Genomic DNA, 20,066 nt, shown 5'->3' on the forward strand with positions numbered 1-20,066 from the left:
AGCCTTTATTCTTGCAACTAAAAAGGCAAAAGGCATTTTACAAATGAGTTAAAATCAAAATATTAAAGACTAATTTATTTAAGCCCCTCACCTAGAGGCATTTCTTTTTCTTTTTTCTTTTGGTTTTTTAATTGTGATGCTGGAAATTGAACAGAGAGCCTTGTGCATGCGAGTCAAGCACTCTGTCAATTGAGCTACATCCCCAGCCCTCCTAGAGGCATTTCTAAGTTAATTGTATATGTATAATAATTATCATCATTATTATTATTTGCAATTGACAAAATATATTCTCATGCAAAGCAGGAAGAACATGTTTTTGTGATCTGACTGGAAGGTTATGTCACTTGTCCAAAATTACCTACTGTTTAAATACTATGTTGGATCAAAGCCTCTCTGTAATCTTGAAGGCAAAGTTCTTTCGTTATATCAACCTGAATGTGAGGGATTGACAACTAAAGGCCCCTGGTGAATGTCTGTTGAATGAGTATTGAAATAAAAAGTAAGAACAAATGAGGTAGTGAAAAAGAAAAAAATAAAACTGAGGTTTATTACTTTAGGGGACCAGAAGGGAATTGTTCTCAGTAGACATGGAAGACTATGAGAAATTAAGAAAGCAACTCCCCCAACACACACACACACACACACACACACACCACACTCATACCACAAACTCACCCCTTCTCCCATATACTGCCCATGTGTCAGTCCTCAGATTTAATGGCTTCCCAAAGGAACCTGTTAATAACATGTTCGTTTCTTTGTTTCTTGTTCTTTCTCAAAAATTAAGAATCACAAGAGAGTGCCTGGCCCCTTGGCTCAGCAACTCAGGAGGATGAGGCAGGAGGATGGCAAATTTGAAGAGACCCTATCTCAAAATAAAAAATAAAAGAGCTGCAGAAGTGCCTCAGTGGTTAAGTGTCCCTGGGTTCTACCCCTAACAGACAGACAGACAGACACACACACACACACACAAAAAAAAAAAAAAAAAAAATCCGCAAGAGAGCCAGGTGAGGTGGCAAGTGGTACACAGGAGGTTGAGGCAAAGTGCCTGGAAATTCAAAGCCAGCTTGGGCAATTTAACAAAACTCTGTCTCAAAGTTAAAAAAAAAAAAAGAACTAGGTATGTGTAAGGTCAGGCAGCAGCGACCAAAAGGAGGCAGATTTTAAAAGGCCGCTCGAGGAGGCTTTACTGAGATTTTGCTTGGGATGGTGGGAGGGGGACAACGCCTCTCAGACCAGCAGAATAAGAAGAGGTTCTGAGGAGAAGCACACGGGAGTAGCGGAGTAGCAGGGTGGCTCCACCAAACTGGAATGTTTATTGGGTTTAGGGCAAGAAGGGACAGCTTGGGACAGGAAAAAGGGTTTTTAGAGTCCTTTGTCCTACTGGGGTTGGTGGAGAAACTGGCTAAGATCCAGAATTGGCCTGGAGACCCTGCTGATTGACAGGCGGTTCCCTCAGTGCCTGATCCGTGTTTCTTTCCTGCAGGCAGGCTGCTTGGTGCTTTGTTCCTAAGTCACCCTCACCTAACAGTATGTAGCTCAGTGGTTCAATCCCCTGGGTTCAGTCCCTGCAAGGAAAAGAAAGGAAAAAAAAATGATAAGAGGTACAAAACCTATTAGCCTAGGTAGATTTGCTAGAGATAAGCAGGAATGGGAGAAGGGAGGGCAAAAGTAAGTAGCAATTGTCAAAAGAGCCCCTGACTAGGAATTTATCCAGAGGTACCAGTCTCCTTTCATATGGGACACAGTGTTAGGCAGAAAGAGACCTATCACTGTGTCCCATAGATTTGCCAGCACACATTATGTTCGTATTGCCAGAAACAAACTGATCAAGAAACAGCAAGCATCACTTGCTTGAAAGAGGAAGAGAACTCCAAATTTTATTTTACGCCGGTAGGCCCAGAGGAAAACAAAACTCCAATTCTGAGCCCTGATCCACAGTTTCTCACAACATGCCCAGCTCCTAGTCATTTTCTAGGCCTCTAACTGCTTTCTCTAAGGAACATAAATCCCCAAAGCCAGCACCAGTCCCTGGAACCACAGGGTGGGTAGTGCATCTCCCAAAACACACGGTTTTACTTTCACAAGGATTCCAAGATTAAACTGGAGGTTCTCAAGCAGTTGCTTACAAAAATATTTCTCCTCAAGCTATCACTGCAGGATACCCTTGCTAGGCATCAAAGATAGGGTTAAGCTGGGCATGGCGGCACACAGCTGTAATCCCAACAACTCAGGAGGCTGAGACAGGGGGACTGTGAGTTCAAAGCCAGTCTCAAGAGGCCCTGAGCAACTTCGCAAGACTCTGTCTCTAAATAAAATATAAAAAGGGCTGGGGATATGGCTCAGTGGTTGAGTCCCCTGGGTTCAATCCCCAGTCCCTCCCAGCCAACTAAAAAAAAAAAAAGACAGGGTTCCTGCATTCCTAAGACCCTCAGGGATGCTTGGGCAGAAACCACACCTAGGTCATCATGTTTTGTTTTTTTTGTTTGTGTGTTTTTGTGTTTGCTGTACTAGCACCCAGAGGTATTTTACCACTGAACTACATCCCTAGTCCTATTTATTTATTTATTTATTTATTTATTTATTTTTTTGAATTTTAACATTTATTTATTTTTTCTTAGTTCTCGGCGGACACAACATCTTTGTTGGTATGTGGTGCTGCTGAGGATCGAACCCGGGCCGAACGCATGCCAGGCGAGCGCGCTACCGCTTGAGCCACATCCCCAGCCCCCCCTAGTCCTATTTATTTATGTATTTATTTATTTATTTACTTACTTACTTTTTAGACAGGGTCCCTAAATTGCTGAGGCTGGCCTCTAGAGTACCTGGGATTACAGTTGTGTGCCACTGAACTCACCTTTGCCTAGCATATCCTTCCCCCCACACACACACTTTTTATTGGTGCAGTATAGTTGTATACAATGATGGATTTGTTGTTACCTATTCATACATCACATAATATAGCAATATAATACAGCCAGTATCACTCCCCAGCACTTCCCCTGACTCTCCCAACTTCCCATCCTTTGGTCTCTTTCCTCTACAGATCTCCCTTTGATTTTCATCAGATCTGCCGCCACCTTTCCTGTCCTTCTTCTTCTCTAGCTACCACATATGAGAGAAAACACAGGTCCCTTGATTTCTGAGTTTGACTTATTTTGCTTAACATAATGGTCTCTAGTTCCATCCATTTTCCTGCAAATGACATCATTTGCCTAGCACATTCTTGACAGGTGAGAATATGAAGATCATAACCAGTCCTTGTTTGTTTGTTTTATGAACTTGTGGGTAGATTCTGATTAGAGCATACTGTGACTACATTTTAACATATTCATGTTAAATAAATTATGTGGTTAATTCATACCATACTTTCTACAAAAGACAAAATCAAGGTCTGAAAAATGTTTCCCAGAAAAGGGAAAGAATAAGACTCCAAATAGTTGACAGTGGTGATCTGGGGTAGAGGGGTGGGGATTGCAAAAAACTTCTACTTTTCATATAATGTATTTATTACAATGTTTAAAAATGTTTAGTGAGTTTGTATTTCTACTTTTGAAAGCAGGAAGCATCACAGAGAAAAGCAGCATGACTTTTGTCTTATCAGTGAATCAAATATTAGCATCTTTAGCTAATGTCATACTTTATTTTATCTTTGGTGCCATGAATTGATTCCAGAGGTACTTAACCACTGAGCCACTTTTCCAGCCATTTTTTTTTTTTAATATTTATTTATTAGTTCTCGGTGGACACAACATCTTTGTTGGTATGCGGTGCTGAGGATCGAACCCGGGCCTCACGCATGCCAGGCGAGCGCGCTACCGCTTGAGCCACATCCCCAGCTCCTTCCAGCCATTTTTAAATACTTTATTTAGAGGCAGGTTCTCCTTGAGTTGTTTAGGGCCTCACTAATTTGCTGTAGCTGACTTTGAACTTGGGATTCTCCTGCCTCTGCTTCCTGAGCTGCTGGGATTACAGGCATGTGCCACAATGCCTAGCTCATGTCATACTTTTTTTGTGTGATATTCTTGCGACCTGCAAGAATCTCTAACTCCAAATCTACAAGCTGCTGTCCCATTCCCTGAGAAGATTTGGCAGCTCCTTACCAATCTTCTGAATGGCAGGAAGACATTCAGATATGAATCTGGGAAAAAGTAAAAGCCCTGGGGCTTCCTTTTCTGGTAACTCCTTCCCCTAGATCTGCAGCAACAGTCATTACCATCAGAATGAGCAGTTTCCCTGGGGGGTCCTCTTTGACTCCCTCACCCCCATGAACACTTTGCTTATGGTTGATTCCTGGGCCTCTAAGAAAAGCCTAAAGCCACTGAGATATAACCTAGTATTGACTGTTGGCGACAACAAACCTCATGATTAATCAAAGTAGTATTTAAAAAGTAGACTGTTAGTTAGAATCCTCAAAATGAGTGAAAGTTAGAAGAAACTGTTAGTTAGAATCCTGAAAATGAGTGAAAGTTGGAGGTGAGGTGAGGAACTTTTGTGCTCCTGGGAGATGCCAACTGTTTAGCACAGTACACATTGCCAAAGACCTATTTTCCATAATGCCCCTAAAACAATACTCTGTATTCAAGGAGGCCCTGCCAACTGTGCGGCTGTCCCCAGGGGATGCAAGAGACATAAAATGCATGACCTCTGCTCCTGAAGAACTCAAAATATATTTTTAGTATCTGAGATCTCTGACTGTTAATGAAGGGGCAAGGTAAGATTGTGTGTGTGTGTGTGTGTGTGTGTGTGTGTGTGTGTGTGTTTAAGCTACTGATTCCTCACTAGACTATGACCAGCTCATCACTCATCTGCTACAGACAGTTTCTTGAGGACATTCTTCATTAAGTATTTCTGCTCAAGCTCTTTCTTTACTTTAGTCCTCTGCCCTGGGCACTCTCCTCCTCTGCAGCCACCCTCCTGCCCTACTAGGGACATATGAGCAGAAGCTAAACTATTATAATGCTCTGGTCTAATGCCCAGGAGGGCTGCTTTCACACAACCCAACTTGTCCCAGTTGGTTCAAAACCCTCTCTGCCATCCTTGCTCTCAAATCCCTCTTCCACGCATCACATCAGGGTCAATCACTGTTAGAATACTGGCCCCTAAGGGGTTCCTGCTTCCTTTTCCAGCCAAGCACACTTTAGGAAGGAAGTCCTAATTTTTCTGACAAAAGAGTCCATTTACTCAGTTAGAACTCCCAAGAGAGGGCTGGAAACTCTTGCAATAGCACAGACAGCCAGCTCGCTGCCAGCCAATTCCAGGAAGAGCCCAGAAGTAATAGTCTGCTGGTTTCTCTGCCTTCTCCCCACCCTTCACTGCCAAACTATGAGGGTTACATGCAAACAGAAATCCTTCTGGCCTGCATAAATTCCCAGAACCCCCTAGGATGACTATGTAATTACAATCCTCTGTGATACATTAACAAGGACAATGAAAAGTGGAGACAGAGAAAGGAAAAGGACAAATTATTAAACAAAAAACAACAACTAAAAGCTCTAAATTTGCATTAAAACTAAATAGAAAGCTTTATGAAACTGAGTTTTTAAGTTTTATGTAATTTAATCTAAAGCAGAATCACTTTATTTTTGTCTGTGGCACCAGGGATCAAACCCAGGGCCTCAGTGCATACCAGGTTAAGTGTTCTACCACTGAGATGTACCACCAGCCACAGAACTAAGTTTTGTGTGGAGGTCAGTACTAGAGACTGAACCAGGAGTCCTCTACCACTGAGCTATATCCCAAGCCCCTTTTATTTGGGGGGGGATGTGTCAATTTTTAACACCTATAGTCCCAGCTACTCAGGAAGCTGAGTCCAAGAGTTTGAGGCCCCCTTAGGCAACAAAGTGAGATGTTTTTCTCTGAAAAACATTTCTATGCTAATGTAATAAAATATATATATAATGTAATAAATAAAGCATCAAAAATGACAACAAAGAAGGAGCGTGGTGGTGAATGACTGTAAGCCTAGCAGCTTGGGGGCTGAGGCAAGAGGATCACAAGTTCAAAGCCAGCTGCAGCAACCGCAAGGCGCTAAGCAACTCAGTGAGACCCTGTCTCTAAATAAAACACAAATAGGGCTGAGGATGAAATCAGTGGTTTAGTGCCCCTAAGTTCAATCCCCAGTATCCCCGACCCAAAAAATGACAACAAAGCTGGGAGCAATGGTGTACACCTGTAATCCCAGCAACTTGAGTGGCCGAGGCAGGAGGATCACAAGTTCAAAGCCAGCCTTTAGCAACTTAGTGAGACTTTGAGCAGTTTAGTGAAACCCTGTCTCAAAAATTAAAAAAAAAAAAATTGAAAAGGTCTAGGATGGGGCTGGAGAAGTGGCTCAAGCGGTAGCGCGCTTGCCTGGCATGTGTGCGGCCCGGGTTCGATCCTCAGCACCACATACAAACAAAGATGTTGTGTCCGCCAATAACTAAAATAAATAAATAAATATTAAAAAAAAAAAAAAGAAAAGAAAAGAAAAGGTCTAGGATGTAGCTCAGTTGTTAAGCCTCTCTAGGTACAATCCCTGGTACCATAAGTAAATAATAAATAAATAAATAAATAAATAAATAAGGATGTGCCGGACTAGTAACTCAAGTTGAAGTGAATTTCTTTTTTTTTTTTTTTTTTTTTTAAAGAGAGAGTGAGAGAAGAGAGAGAGAGAGAGAGAAATTTTTTTAATATTTATTTCTTAGTTCTCGGCGGACACAACATCTTTGTTGGTATGTGGTGCTGGGGATGGAACCCGGGCCGCACGCATGCCAGACGAGTGTGCTACCGCGTGAGCCACATTCCCAGCCCCTGAAGTGAATTTCTAAAAAAAAACAATATAGTACATTGATTAAAAGCACAACATGTAATCATTAAGATCTACATTTGATGCCAAAACAGTATTAAATTTTCAGGAAATGTCTTTAACAGAAAATGGGAGAAAGCCAGGAAAAACTAGCAGAGCCATCAGTCTGTGATGCAAGTCTTTCCCTGAATTGAGAAAAGAGAAAAGGAAGGGTGGGTGGGTGGGTTGGTGGGTGAGTAGAAGCATGTTAGATTAGTGTGCTCTAAAGAAAGTTCAGGAAGACTGTTGGGGAGCACTTAAGTACTCAGAGGAACCCCAACATCTTGAAAGAATGAGCTGAATTAATATCTGTGCCGCAACAGTCACTGGCCAGGAACATTTGAGCCAAGGCCAGGGGACCTCAGTCATTTGCTCCCCACAGTAGGAAGGACATCTCAAGTGTGTCTCATGGTTAACATACTCAACTGTTTCCTCTTCAGTGAAACAGGACAAAATCTTTTGCCTTCTTACCTCCCAGGGAAGTTGTCTGGCTCAGAGGAGGTAATGTTTATGAACATTTTGTGAATTATATAGAACATATAAAATATTATTCACACAGAACTATACTCCAGTTACAAGGTATAACTCTTCTTTCTCTTCTGTCTACTTCTTTTAATGTAAACCTGCAGTCTGCCCCTGAAACCCTCATTCTTCTGAGCTACCCAACAAGGTTACTTCCTGAGCTCCACCTTATCTGGAAAGCTATGAACCAAAGGAATGGGAAATACAGTCCTTTGGTTCATAGCTAAGAGTGTCCTCAAATATAGCATGCCAGCTGAATGCTGATAGTCAGTCCAACCCTGCAATGTCACATCACAAAGCTGGAACTTGACTTCTTAGGTAACCAAGAGCCATATATAGCAGCTTCATTTTTACCACTTGGAAGAGAGGCAAACTATTAGACTTTGGGAGCCTTATGATTTGTCTATTATTTTATGTTTAAATGGGTAAATATGTACACATGATCTGATGTTCAAAACTTTCAAAAGACAACACAGTGAAAGGTCTCTTTTTCATTCTTGTCCTCTAGCCACAAAATTCCTATTCCCTGGAGGCAATCAATACACTGAGCCACACCCCCAGCCCTTCTTTATAACTTATTTAGAGACACAGTCTCCCTAAGGTGCTTAGGTCCTTACTAAATTGCTGAGCCTTGCTTTGAACTCACGATTCTCCTGATCAACCTCCCAAGCCACTGGGATTACAGATGTGTGCCATCCTGCCCAGCTGAGGCAGTCAAAGCTATTATTTTTTCTTATGTATCCTCATAGACAAGTTTTATGTGTATCATTTATAAAATAACTTGTTAAGCTGTTAAGAAAAAAATTCTTCAGAAAGTGATTCACTTCCTCTTTAATATAATCATGGGTACTGAATAGAGTACCCAGAGTCTAATCCACATAACTTCAGTTATCTTATGTTAGACAAAGGCACCAAAAATGTACATTGGAGCAAAGATAACCTCTTCAAGGGCTGGGGATGTGGCTCAAGCGGTAGCGTGCTCGCCTGACATGCGTGCGGCCCAGGTTTGATCCTCAGCACCACATACCAACAAAGATGTTGTGTCCGCCGAGAACTAAACAATAAAACATTAAAAAAAAATTCTCTCTCTCTCTCTCTCTCTCTCTCTCTGTCTGTCTCTCTCCTCTCTCACTCTCTCTTTAAAAAAAAAAAAAGATAACCTCTTCAACAAGTGGTTCTGGGAAAACTGGAAATCCACATGTAACAAAATGAAATTAAACCTCTATCTCTCACCATGCACAAACTCAACTCAAAGTGAATCAAGGACTTAGGAATTAAACCAGAGATCTTCCACCTAATGGAAGAAAAAGTAGACCCAAATCTCCATCATGTTGGATTAGGCCCAAACTTTCTTAATAAGACTCCTATAGTACAAGAATTAAAACCAAGAATCAATAAATGGAATGGATTCAAACTAAAAAACTTCTTCTCAGCAAAAGAAAGAATCAGTGAAGTGAATAGAGAGCCTATAGAAGATAGAGCACTTATCTCTAGGACATATATAGCACTCAAAAACCTTAACACCAAAAAAACAAATAACCCAATCAATAAATAGGCCAAGGAACTGAACAGACACTTCTCAGAAAAGGATAAACAATCAATCAACAAACATATGAAAAAATGTTCAACATCTCTAGCAATTAGAGAAATGCAAATCAAAACTACTCTAAGATTTCATCTCACTCCAGTCAGAATGGCAGCTCTTAAGAATACAAAAACAATAAGTGTTGGTGAGGATGTGGCAAAAAAGGCACACTCATACATTGCTGGTGGGCCTGCAAGTTGGTGCAGCCAATCTGGAAAGCAGTATGAAGATTCCTTAGAAAATTGGGAATGGAACCACCATTTGACCCAGCTATCCCACTCCTCGGTTTATCCCCAAAGGACTTAAAAACAGCATACTACAGGGACACAGCCACATCAATGTTTATAGCAACACAATTCACAATAGCTAAATTATGGAACCAATCTAGATGCCCTTAAGTAGATAAATGAATAGGAAAACTTTGGTATATATACACAATGGAACATTACTCATCATTAAAAGAGAATAAAATCATGGCATTTTCAGGTAAATGGATGGAGTTGGAGAATATAATGCTAAGTGAAGCAGGCCAATCCCCAAAAACCAAAGGCTGAATGTTTTCTTTGATATGAGGATGCAGATGCATAATGGCGATTGGGGGAGGGAGCATGGAAGGAATGGAGGAACTTTAGATAGGGCAAAGGGGAGGGAAGGAAGAGAGTGGGCAAAGGAGTAGAAATGAAGGTGGAATGAGTTAAACATCATTACTTTAATCATGTATAAAGCATGAATGGTGGGCTGGGGATGTGGCTCAAGCGGTAGCGCGCTCGCCTGGCATGCTGCGGCCCGGGTTCCATCCTCAGCACCACATACCAACAAAGATGTTGTGTCCCCTGAGAACTAAAAAATAAATATTAAAAAGAAAAATTCTCTCTCTCTCTCTCTCTCTCTCTCTCTCTCTCCTCTCTCACTCTCTCTTAAAAAAAACATGAATGGTGTGAAAATACTTTGTGTATAATCAGTGTCTTGAAAAATTGTGCTCTATATGTGTAATATGAAATGAATTGCATTCTGCCATCATGTATAACAAATCAGAATAAATAAAATAAAATCAATAGGGCAGGCTATAGCAAAGTCAGCAGTAAAGTGCTATTGAAGAGGATTTCTTTACCTTCAAGTTTTTACATTTCCCAAGTTAAATAAATATGAAATAGTTATTTTGAAAAGAAAGAAAGAGATTCACTACTCAAATTAGGCTATTACTTAGAAACACTACTTAGTTCTGATTGTCTCATTTCAAAAATTCTGAGAGGTAGGAAGCATTTTTTAAAATGTTTTATTAAGATGATTTTCAAATAGCTAAATGCAGAGGCACACCTGGAATCCCATAGCTTGAAAGGCTGAGGCAGGAGGGTAACAAATTCAGGGCCAGCCATTAAAATTTAGCAAGGCCTTATGCAATTTAGCAAAACCCTGTCTCAAAATTTAAAACAAAATAATAATAATAACAACAACAATAATAATAATTTGAAAAAGGGCAGGGAATACAGCTCAGAGACAAACTGTCCATGGGTTCAATATCTTGTACCATCCCCCATTTATTTATTTATTTATTTATTTATTTATTCCTTCTTTCTTTCTTTCTTTCTTTCTTCTTTTAATATACAGGGATGTTGAAAAAATTGCTCATTGAACATCCATACACCCACCATCTAGATTCTATGATTGGTAATTTGCTGTATTTGCTTTAGTCTTTATTGTTATTATTCCTATTTTACTGCTGACAAAGCTATGCTAAGTGTTAATATTTATTTCAGAAGTTTCCTGGGCTATCTTGCCTCTTGCTTAATCATTTCAATTCCAGCATTTTTTTCTTTTTCTTCTTTCTTTCTTTCTTTTTTTTTTTTTTTTTTTTTGGTACTGGGGATTGAACTTAGGTATACTTAACCACTGAGCCACATCTCTAGTCCATTTATTTATTTATTTTAGTTTTAGGTGGGCACAATATCTTTATTTTACATTTATGTGGTGCTGAAGATTGAACCCAGTGCCTCGTGCATGCTAGGCGAGCACTGTACCACTGAGCCACAACCCCAGCCATATATATATAAATTTAGAGACAGGGTCTTGCTGAGTTGCTCAGGGCCTTGCTAAATTGCTCAAGCTAGTTTTGAACTTGAGATCCTCCTGCCTCAGCCTCCCAAGCTGCTGGGATTTAATTCCAGCATTTCAACCAAGGTCTGAAGAGATTAACACTCCCTGGGAATTTACAAGTGGTTTCTTGTGTCTGACTATAATAAGCCCCAGAGAGCTCTTGTCTTATTCACTTATAATTTCCCTACTCTATCAACCTATTGCTGCTCTTCTCCCTGATAAACTTTATTTTTCCTTAGCCAACCTTGTTCTTCTCAGAAGCATGATAGTTTTTAGACACAAGAGGAAAGCAGGCCAGGCAGCCCAGTAGACCCATTCATCTTTCTTTGTCTTAATAGCCTATGTATACCACTAATAGCTTCCTTTTTCTTCTCTCTCTGTTGTAAGCCTCAAGTCTCTTACCAACTATTGAAAACCCCAAATGTAAATCTTTAACAGCTGTTCTCCTAGATGATGTTATTATCAATGTTACCCTCATGTGCTCACAGAATGTTTTCTTAATAGTGTATAAACTTTATTATATTCCACTGGTGTGTACCAATGATCTTTCTAGAACAGTGCTATCCAATAGAACTTTCAGTCAGCAGTGAGGGAAATGTTCTTTATCTATGCTGCCCATATAGGCATTGGCCAGATCTGGCTGTTGAACTTTGAAATGTGGATAATGTAACTAAGTAATGGAATTTTATTTATTTTTCATGAATTTAAATTTATGTAACCACATATGGTCATTGCTATCATTTTGAACAATGACACTCTACAGTCTTTTGGCCGTATCTTTCAGTAAATTTCATTTTTTAAAATAAAGAGAGTAATACACCTACTACTTTGACTTACCTCATAAACAAATGATTTAGCAAATGTTGCCTGGCATTTCCTTAATTCACAAGAAACAGGCTCCTCAGGGCATTTCCAAGGAACATTATCTGTTAGATACCTTAGTAGAACCTGCAAAAGGATACAAAAATGAAATAGCAGTAGTGTCAGTCCTTATTCTTTTTTTTTTTTTTCCTTTGGGTACCAGGGATTGAACTCAGGGGCACTCAACCAATGAGACATATCCCCAGGGCTATTTTGTATTTTATTTAGAGATAGGGTCTCACTGAGTTGCTTAGCACCTTGCTTTTGCTGAGGCTGGCTTTGAACTTGCCATCCTCCTGCCTGAGCCTCCCAAGCCGCTGGGATTACAGGTATGCCACCATGCCAGGCTTCAATCCTTATTCTTAAAGAGTTTACATTCTATTGGAAGAGAAAAAAATTATAAACAACTAAGTGTACAATATGGATGTTGCAATGTGATCTAAGCAGAAAATCAGATATACCATGCCTTGAGGACACAGCTAAAGAAGCAGCTTTTACAGAGTGGGATGTGGGGGCAGGGGAATTACTACTGCAAGGAAGCTCTCATAAAGGAGGTAGCTTTGGAGCTATTGGGATTTCAGGTGTGCACCACCACATGGGATAATGCCCACTCATTCTTGAAAACTTGTTCCACTATTTGGAAGGCTGAGGCAGGAGTATCACAAGTTCAAGGCTAGCCTGGGCAAAATTTCTAAAAATTATTTTGAGAGGTGGGGGAGTACAGGGACTAAACCCAGGGACACTTAAGCACTGAGCCACATCCCCAGCCCTTTTTTTATTTTTTAATTTTGAGACAGGGTCTTGCTAGATTGCTTAGGGCCTCACTAAGTTGCTGAGGCTGGTTTTGAACTTGTAATCCTCCTGCCTCAGCCACTTCAACTGCTGGGATTACAGGCATACTCAAGACCCTAGTTTTTTTTTTTAATATTTATTTTTTAGTTGGACACAATTTCTTTACTTATTTATTTTTATGTGGTGTTGAGGATCGAACCCAGGCCTCGAATGTGCTAGGCGAGTGCTCTACCCTGAGGCACAACCCCAGCCCCAAGACCCTAGTTTTGATCCCCAGTACCAAAAAGGGAGAGAAAAAAAAAAAATGAGTAAGTGGTGGCACACACCCGTAATCCCAGCAGCTCTAGAGGTTGAGAGAGAAGGATTGTGAGTTCAAAGCCAGCCCCAGCAATTTAGCAAAGCCCTAAACAACTCAGCGAGACCCTATCTCTAAATAAAAAAATACAAAAAAAGGGCTGTGGATGTGGCTCAGTAGTTAAGCACCGCTGGTCAATCCCTGGCACTACACAAGTAAGTGAGGCAAAGAGCCAGGTGTGATGGCACATGGCTGTAATCCCAGCAATACAGGAGGCTGAGGCAGGAGGATTGCAGGATTGAGACCAGCCTTAGCAATTTAGCAAGACCCTGTCTCAAAACAAAATAAATAAATAAAAAGGGCTGGGGAGGGCCAGGCGTTGCGGCACAAGCCTATAATCCCAGCAGCTCCGGAGGCCAAAGCAGGAAGATCGCAAGTTCAAAGCCAGCCTCAGCAACAGCAAGATGCTAAGCTAATCAGTGAGACTGTCTCTAAATAAAACACAAAATAGGCCTGGGGATGTGGCTGAGTTTAATCCCCAGTACCTAAAAAAAAAAAAAAAAAAAAAAAAAAGTGGGTTGGGGGGCTGGGGATATAGTCTAGCGAGTCTGGGACAGAGAGTGCACATGGGAAGGCCATAGGGGATGAGAGATCTGGCAGATTTGGGAGGATCTTGGAAGGCACATCAGGGAGGCAAGTGAGCTGCTGCAGCTGCAAGGGAGTGACTTGCAGCAGGAGTGATGATAGGCAGAACTAGAGGGTTAAAGGTGTTCTCACCAGGACTGCACGGGCTTTGGCAGCCACGTGGAAGATGGATTAGAGAGGGTTTGATGCAGCATTCAAGACAGATTTAGGAAGGACAGATAGCTTAAAAAGAAGAGCTAGTTTTCTGGTTCCGATGGAAATTCTGAAAACCCTAGGAAGCCAAGGGGGGGTTCTTCCGTCTAAAGCCTGTCTCCACCTGCCTTACACAGGAGGTCATGAATGATGGCCTCTTTAGAACACAAACCTATCCCAGGAATAGTTTGGCTCCCTTTACCTGCTATTTTGCCTCTATACAAGGATTGTGGCACTCACTGAAATGTTCTCAACTATTGATTGTTAATATTGTTCTTTCCAGTTAGGTGATCATGACATTCTGAAACATCATTAAATTGGGGTACACTGTTCTGACAGCTGGTTCTCCAAGTCAGCCCTGTCAGTTTGGAGCTAAGGTGGTAGAGGGTAGAGGTCGCAATAGGTAGGATAAAAAGACAAGAAAGGCTCTTTGAAGCAGATGGGAAATGCCCGTCACAGTAACAGAGTTGGAGGTCTTTGTTTCCCAACAAGTGGCACAGTGAGTGCAAGGAGTTCGAATCTCAGTTTTCCTAATAGCTGTGTTACCTTAGGCAAATTACTTAACAAGTCTGTACTTCAGTTTCCTTACTTATAAAGTGATGATGATGATGATGATGATGGTTGTAACAAAAGAACCTACCTCGTGAGAGCATTTCTTTTGGTATGGGGAATTGAACTCAGGGGCACTTAACTACTGAGCCACATCCACAGCTCTTTTTTATATTTAATTCAGACACAGAGTCTCTTTGAGTTGCTTAGGGCCTTGCTAAATTGCTGAGGCTGTCTTTGAACTCACTATTCTCCTGCTTTATCCTCCAGAGCTGCTGGGATTACAGGCCTGAACCACCATGCTGGGCTTGAGAGCATTTCTTAAAGGGCTTAGTAGGATAATACCTACCTTGAGGTAAGGGCTCAGTAAGTATTCATTATTATTAGTGCTACAGAACAACAACAAAAAAAGAGACAAATGCTGTTTTCTCTGGCTGAGATGGAAAACAGTGGTTTTATCCTTGAATGTATGTGCTAATAATGTTTATGAAATGTTTAAATATATTGGCTATCAATAGAGTAAAAAAGATCATTAAGCCAACCTGCAATACTATTAATAATTACAATAAATCAGATATCTAGGTGAAAGTTCATAGAGGAATGTGTGCCACTGCAACACAAACCAGAGCAAAGTTCAGAGCTAGACAGCGTGGCTGAGTTATTCATCCATCTGATCCTAAGACCAGTTAACCTTTTAGCACCATGAGGTGGACATAAAATTTTAACAGGAAATGACTCAAATCTAGAGCAAAGTTCCCACAAAGAAAAGTTGTGCAAGACAAAACGACCCATGTGGAGTGTCACACAAGATAAGGTGATGTATTGCTCAAGAGGCTGGTGTGCAGTCAACCTTTGCAGCAGTCAGATGATTGTCTTCCTTCAGGAAAAGCTTTCCACTTGCCCTAGATGGACACTTTCGCCTTCCGGGCGACTTCCCAAAGTACACTTACCTAATCCTATAAGTAAAGAGAAACTTGTTCAGGTGCTCTGAGTTTATCATTCTTCTTTCTTAGACTCCCACGTCAGGGTCATCCAAAGGTGGATGAGGTTCCCAGAGAAGATCGCCTGCGGACCCTGAATATTTCTGAACTCTACTCCACTCTTCAGGAGTGGCTTCACCTAGAACTGGAAGCTGAGCTCACAGCTCACAGAGGTTAAAGCACAAAGTATGCTGATGAAATTGAGAGGAGTTAAGAATCAGCTCAGAGCAATCAACAACATATTGAGAAGCAGAGTGGTGTAGAGGATAAGTGGCTTAAAAGTCAGACAGATCTCGGTTATAACACCAGCTTTATCCTTTGCAAAATGGCTACGTACAGTCAGGCACACTGGCACAACCCAACATGGTGGTGCAGCCTGTTATCCCAGCAACTCTGGAGACTGAAGCAGGAGGACTGCAAAAAATCAAGTCCAGCCTGTGCAACTTAGTGAGATCTTATCTCAAAATAAAAAAATAAATAAAGGGCTAGGAGTATAGGTCAGTGGTAGAGAGCTCCTGGGTTCAATCACCAGTACCTAAATAAATAAATACATAATAAGTTGCAAACTATATTCATTCTACTATGCTATAGAACTCTGGAACTTATTTCTCCTATTTAACTGTATTTTGGGGGGAGTTACTGGGGATAGAACCCAGGGGCACTTTACCACTGAGCCACATTCCTAGCCATTTTCATGTTTTATTTTGAGACAGATTCTCACTAAGGTCTTTCCAAGTCACTGAGGCTGGTCTTGAAGATGCTCCTGTCTCAGTCTCTCCAGTTGCTGGGTTTACAGATGTATGCCACCACATCTGGATCTAACTGTATTTTAGTACGTGTTATCCAGCCTCTCTCTATCCCTGCTGTGTCCTACCCTTCATAGACTCTAGTGTTTCTTTGGAGTCCACTATTCTACTTTCTCTGTTTTTATCCTTTTTAGCTTTTTTGGCTTTCTGAGCTTGGCTCATTTTATTTGACATAATGTCCTTCAGTTCCAACTATGTTTGCCAGAAATTATAGGACTCATCCTTTTTTTAGGGCCAAATATTCTATTGTGTGTATATATACCATAGTTTCCATCCATTGACAGCCACCTCATTTGACTCCATAGCTTGGCTTCAGTGAATACTGATGCAATAAACACAATAAACATGTGAGTGCAGCAATCTCTTCAACATACCAGCTTCGTGTCCTATGGATACATACTGTGACATTTAAATTGTGAATGTCCTGCAAAGATCCATATGGTTGCCAATCTGTGGCACTACTAGGAGTGGAACGTTTGGTAGGTGGGGCCAAGCAAAAGGAAGTAGGGTCATTGGTGGGCTGTGTCTTTAAAAGAGATGTTAGGATTCTAGTACCTTCCTCTCTTTGCTTCCTAGCTCTCATAAAAGTGAGCATCTGCTCCACTATACTGTCCTGCCATGATGTACTGGGCTACCAGAGGCCCAAACCAGCAGTACCAAGTGACCATGAACTGAAATATTAGGAACTCTAAGCCAAAATACATCTTTCTTCCTTATAAATTGATTATCTGAGATATTTTTGTCACAGCAATGGGATGTTAATACACACTCAGTAGTAGGTTTGCTGGATCATATGGTAGTTCTTTTTAGTGTGGTGAAGAAATTCCACACTGTTTTCTATAATGGCTACATTAATTTAATTTGCATTTTTAAAAAATTTAAAAAAATTAATTTGCATTTTTACCAATAGTGTGTATGGATTCCCCCCTCTCTGCATCCTCTCAAAGGGGCAGTGGGGAGAGTTAGGGATTGGATGCAGGGCCTCACTAATGCTAAGCAAGCACTCTACCACTGAGCTTTTCTAAAATTTTAATTTGAGACAGGATCTCACTAAATTACCCAGGCTGGCCTCAAATTTTCAATCTTCCTGTTTTAATCTCCCAAATCACTGGGATTACAGGCATGCACCACTGTACACTGTACATGGCTTGGTGTGCATTTCTTTTATTATGAAGGAGATTAGGAATCTTTTCCCGAATGGGAGAAAAGTGTTTGTAAACAAACACAGTACAAAATCACTCTGACAGTCAGGCATGATGGTCCATGCCTGTAATCCCAGCAACTCAGGAAGCTGAGGCAGGAAGATTACAAATTCGAGGACAGCCTCAGCAATTTAGCAAGACCTCATTTCAAAAGGAAAAAAGAACTGGGGATGGAGCTCAGTGATGGAGGGCTACTAGGTTCAATCTCCAACACCAAAAGATAAAACAAAACAAAACCACTGTGACAAAAGATTCTTATATGCCGAGTGCACTTGTGCATGCCTGTAATCTCGGTGATGAGGGAGGTTGAGGAAAGAGGATTACAAGTTTGAGGTCAACCTCAGCAATTTTGCAAGGCTCTAAGCAACTTAGCCAGACCTCATCTCAAAATAAAAAATAAAAAGAACTGGGGATGTGGCTCAATGGTTAAGCAACCTCAAGTTCAATCCCTGATACCAAAAAATTAAAAAATAAAATAGAATAAAAGCGTTGAGGATATAGCTCTGTGCTAAAGCACCTCTGGTTCTTCAGTGCCTTGGGTTAGGAAGGAAGGTCAGTGAAGTCTCTGCATGTGAGCTACCTCTTCTACAGATGAAGGATGTGTAGCAACTCTGTGATAGAGGACACTGAACCTTGTATGTAGTAAGTCAAATGCTGGACAACTAGACATTGACTTAAATGACAAAATGAAGACATTTGGAGAACACATATTCTGAATGGCTGAGGGGATTTTTGGTTATATTAAGAAAGACACTGGCACACAAATATCAGAACCTGACAAAGTAAAACACAGATTCAGACAGTGGACTGAGTCAGCCCCAGAGGACCATCCAGGATCTTCATAAGGTTCTTCTGGTTTCTTCCACTTTCCAGATGTTGAGCGACCTCTACTGGCCAAACGGGAAAATGTCTATTATTTTTATATTTATTTGCTTATTTTTATTTGTATTTATTTTTATTTGTTCTTTTTAGTTTTACATGACAATAAAATCCATTTTGATATATTTGAACAAGCATGTAATATACTCATTCTAGTTAGGATCCCAGTCCTGTGGGTGTATGCAATAGTGAGAGTAACTGTGGTGTATTTGTATATGTACATATGAAAGTTAAGTCAGATTCATCCCACTGTCTTTTCCTATCCCATCACACCTCCCTTCCCTTCATTCCCCTTTGTCTAATCTACTGAACTTCTATTCTTTCCCTCCCACTTTGTTTAGGGTTAGCATTCACATATCAGAAGTAGTCATGTTTAAGTAACCACATACACAATTTTAATAGAAAGCTTACCTCCAGATTTATGGAAAGATTGAGTTATATCTCTTCCCTATAAACAAAAGGGAAAACTGAATAAAATAAAGATGATTAATTAATGTGGTCTGATGCACTAAATGAAATGAGGGAGAGCTGGGCGCAGTATCGCACACTTGTAATTCCAGGGGCTCCAGAGGCTAAAGCAGGAGGAACGCAAGTTCAAAGTCAGCCTCAGCAATTTAGCAAGGCCCTAAGCAACTCAGCGAGACCCTGTCTCTAAATAAAATATTTAAAAGGGCAGGGGATGTTGCTCAGTGGTTAAGCACCCCTGGATTCAATCCCCACTACCAAAAAAAGAAGAAATAAAGAAAAAAGGGGGGGGGCAGGAAGATAGAATTAAAAGACCTTAGAATACAATCTCTTCACTTTGTCAATGAGGAAATTTACTCCCAATGAGAAATGATTTTCCAAAAGTCACACAGCTAGTGAGTTAGTAATGCTTTGATCTAGTTATGATTTTGCTACAGTGAATAGGAGAATAGTGAATATTTTCCCTTACATTTGTAAAGCACAGAGGACAAAGACAAATGCTTTCTGGGACTAGGTAGGTAGCTCAGTGGTAGAGCTCTTGACAAGTAGGTGCAGTCTTTGGGTTTAATCTACAGTGGGGGAAGGGGAGATAAATACTTTGTATTACTTATTTTTTCTTTCTTTTCTTTTTTCTTTCCTTTTTTTTTTTTTTTTTTTGTACTGGGGATTGAACTCAGGGGCACTGGATCACTGAGCCACATCCCCAGCCTTATTTTGTATTTTAGAGACACGGTCTCACTGAGTTGCTTGGGGCCTTGTTAAGTTGCTGAGGCTGGCTTTGAACTCGAGATCCTCCTGCCTCAGCTTCCTGATGGCTGGGATTACAGGCATGTACCACCGTGCCCACCTTATGTGAGTTTTTTATTATTATTTTATAGGAATCTTTCTGATATACTAAAACCCATGAATTTATAATCTGAGGAATGCACGAACTCCATATTTACAATATTTAAGACAGTGCAGTCAGTTACTAGGCATTAGGCTCCTGGCATAGGATATTTGATTATTTTTAGACTGCTAGTGGACTACAAAGGGAAGTTCCTGCAATGCCAAACTATATTTCAAATATCCCATGCAAAGTTTTGATCTTTTTTTTTTCCTGAAAACTTAGCAGCATTTTATTTGATTAACTCTAAACACATCATGGGTTAATTTAGCCCCTGTGAGATACAGTATTAACAATGCAAAATATTTTTAAAGTTTTTTTGTTTGTCTTAATTTTTTATTTATATATGACAGCAGAATGCATTACAATTCTTATTACATCTGTAGAGCACAATTTTTCTGGTGTACACATAGTATATTCACACCAATTTGTGTCTTCATACATGTACTTTGGATAGTAATGATGGGGCATGGGGTAATGTGATGAT

General features: G+C 40.5%; 1 long non-coding RNA gene across 1 annotated transcript; it reads right to left on the reverse strand.

Moving 5' to 3' along the window:
- Window positions 1–515: 515 nt before the first annotated feature.
- Window positions 516–15,527, reverse strand: LOC144376893 (uncharacterized). The gene is made up of 3 exons (XR_013437257.1): window positions 15,312–15,527; window positions 11,865–11,975; window positions 516–1,568 (listed from the first exon to the last, which is right to left on the reverse strand). It is a non-coding gene; the product is annotated as an uncharacterized LOC144376893 (long non-coding RNA).
- Window positions 15,528–20,066: the final 4,539 nt, after the last annotated feature.

This window comes from Ictidomys tridecemlineatus, chromosome 4 (assembly GCF_052094955.1).
Source record: "Ictidomys tridecemlineatus isolate mIctTri1 chromosome 4, mIctTri1.hap1, whole genome shotgun sequence".
NCBI lineage: Eukaryota > Metazoa > Chordata > Mammalia > Rodentia > Sciuridae > Ictidomys > Ictidomys tridecemlineatus.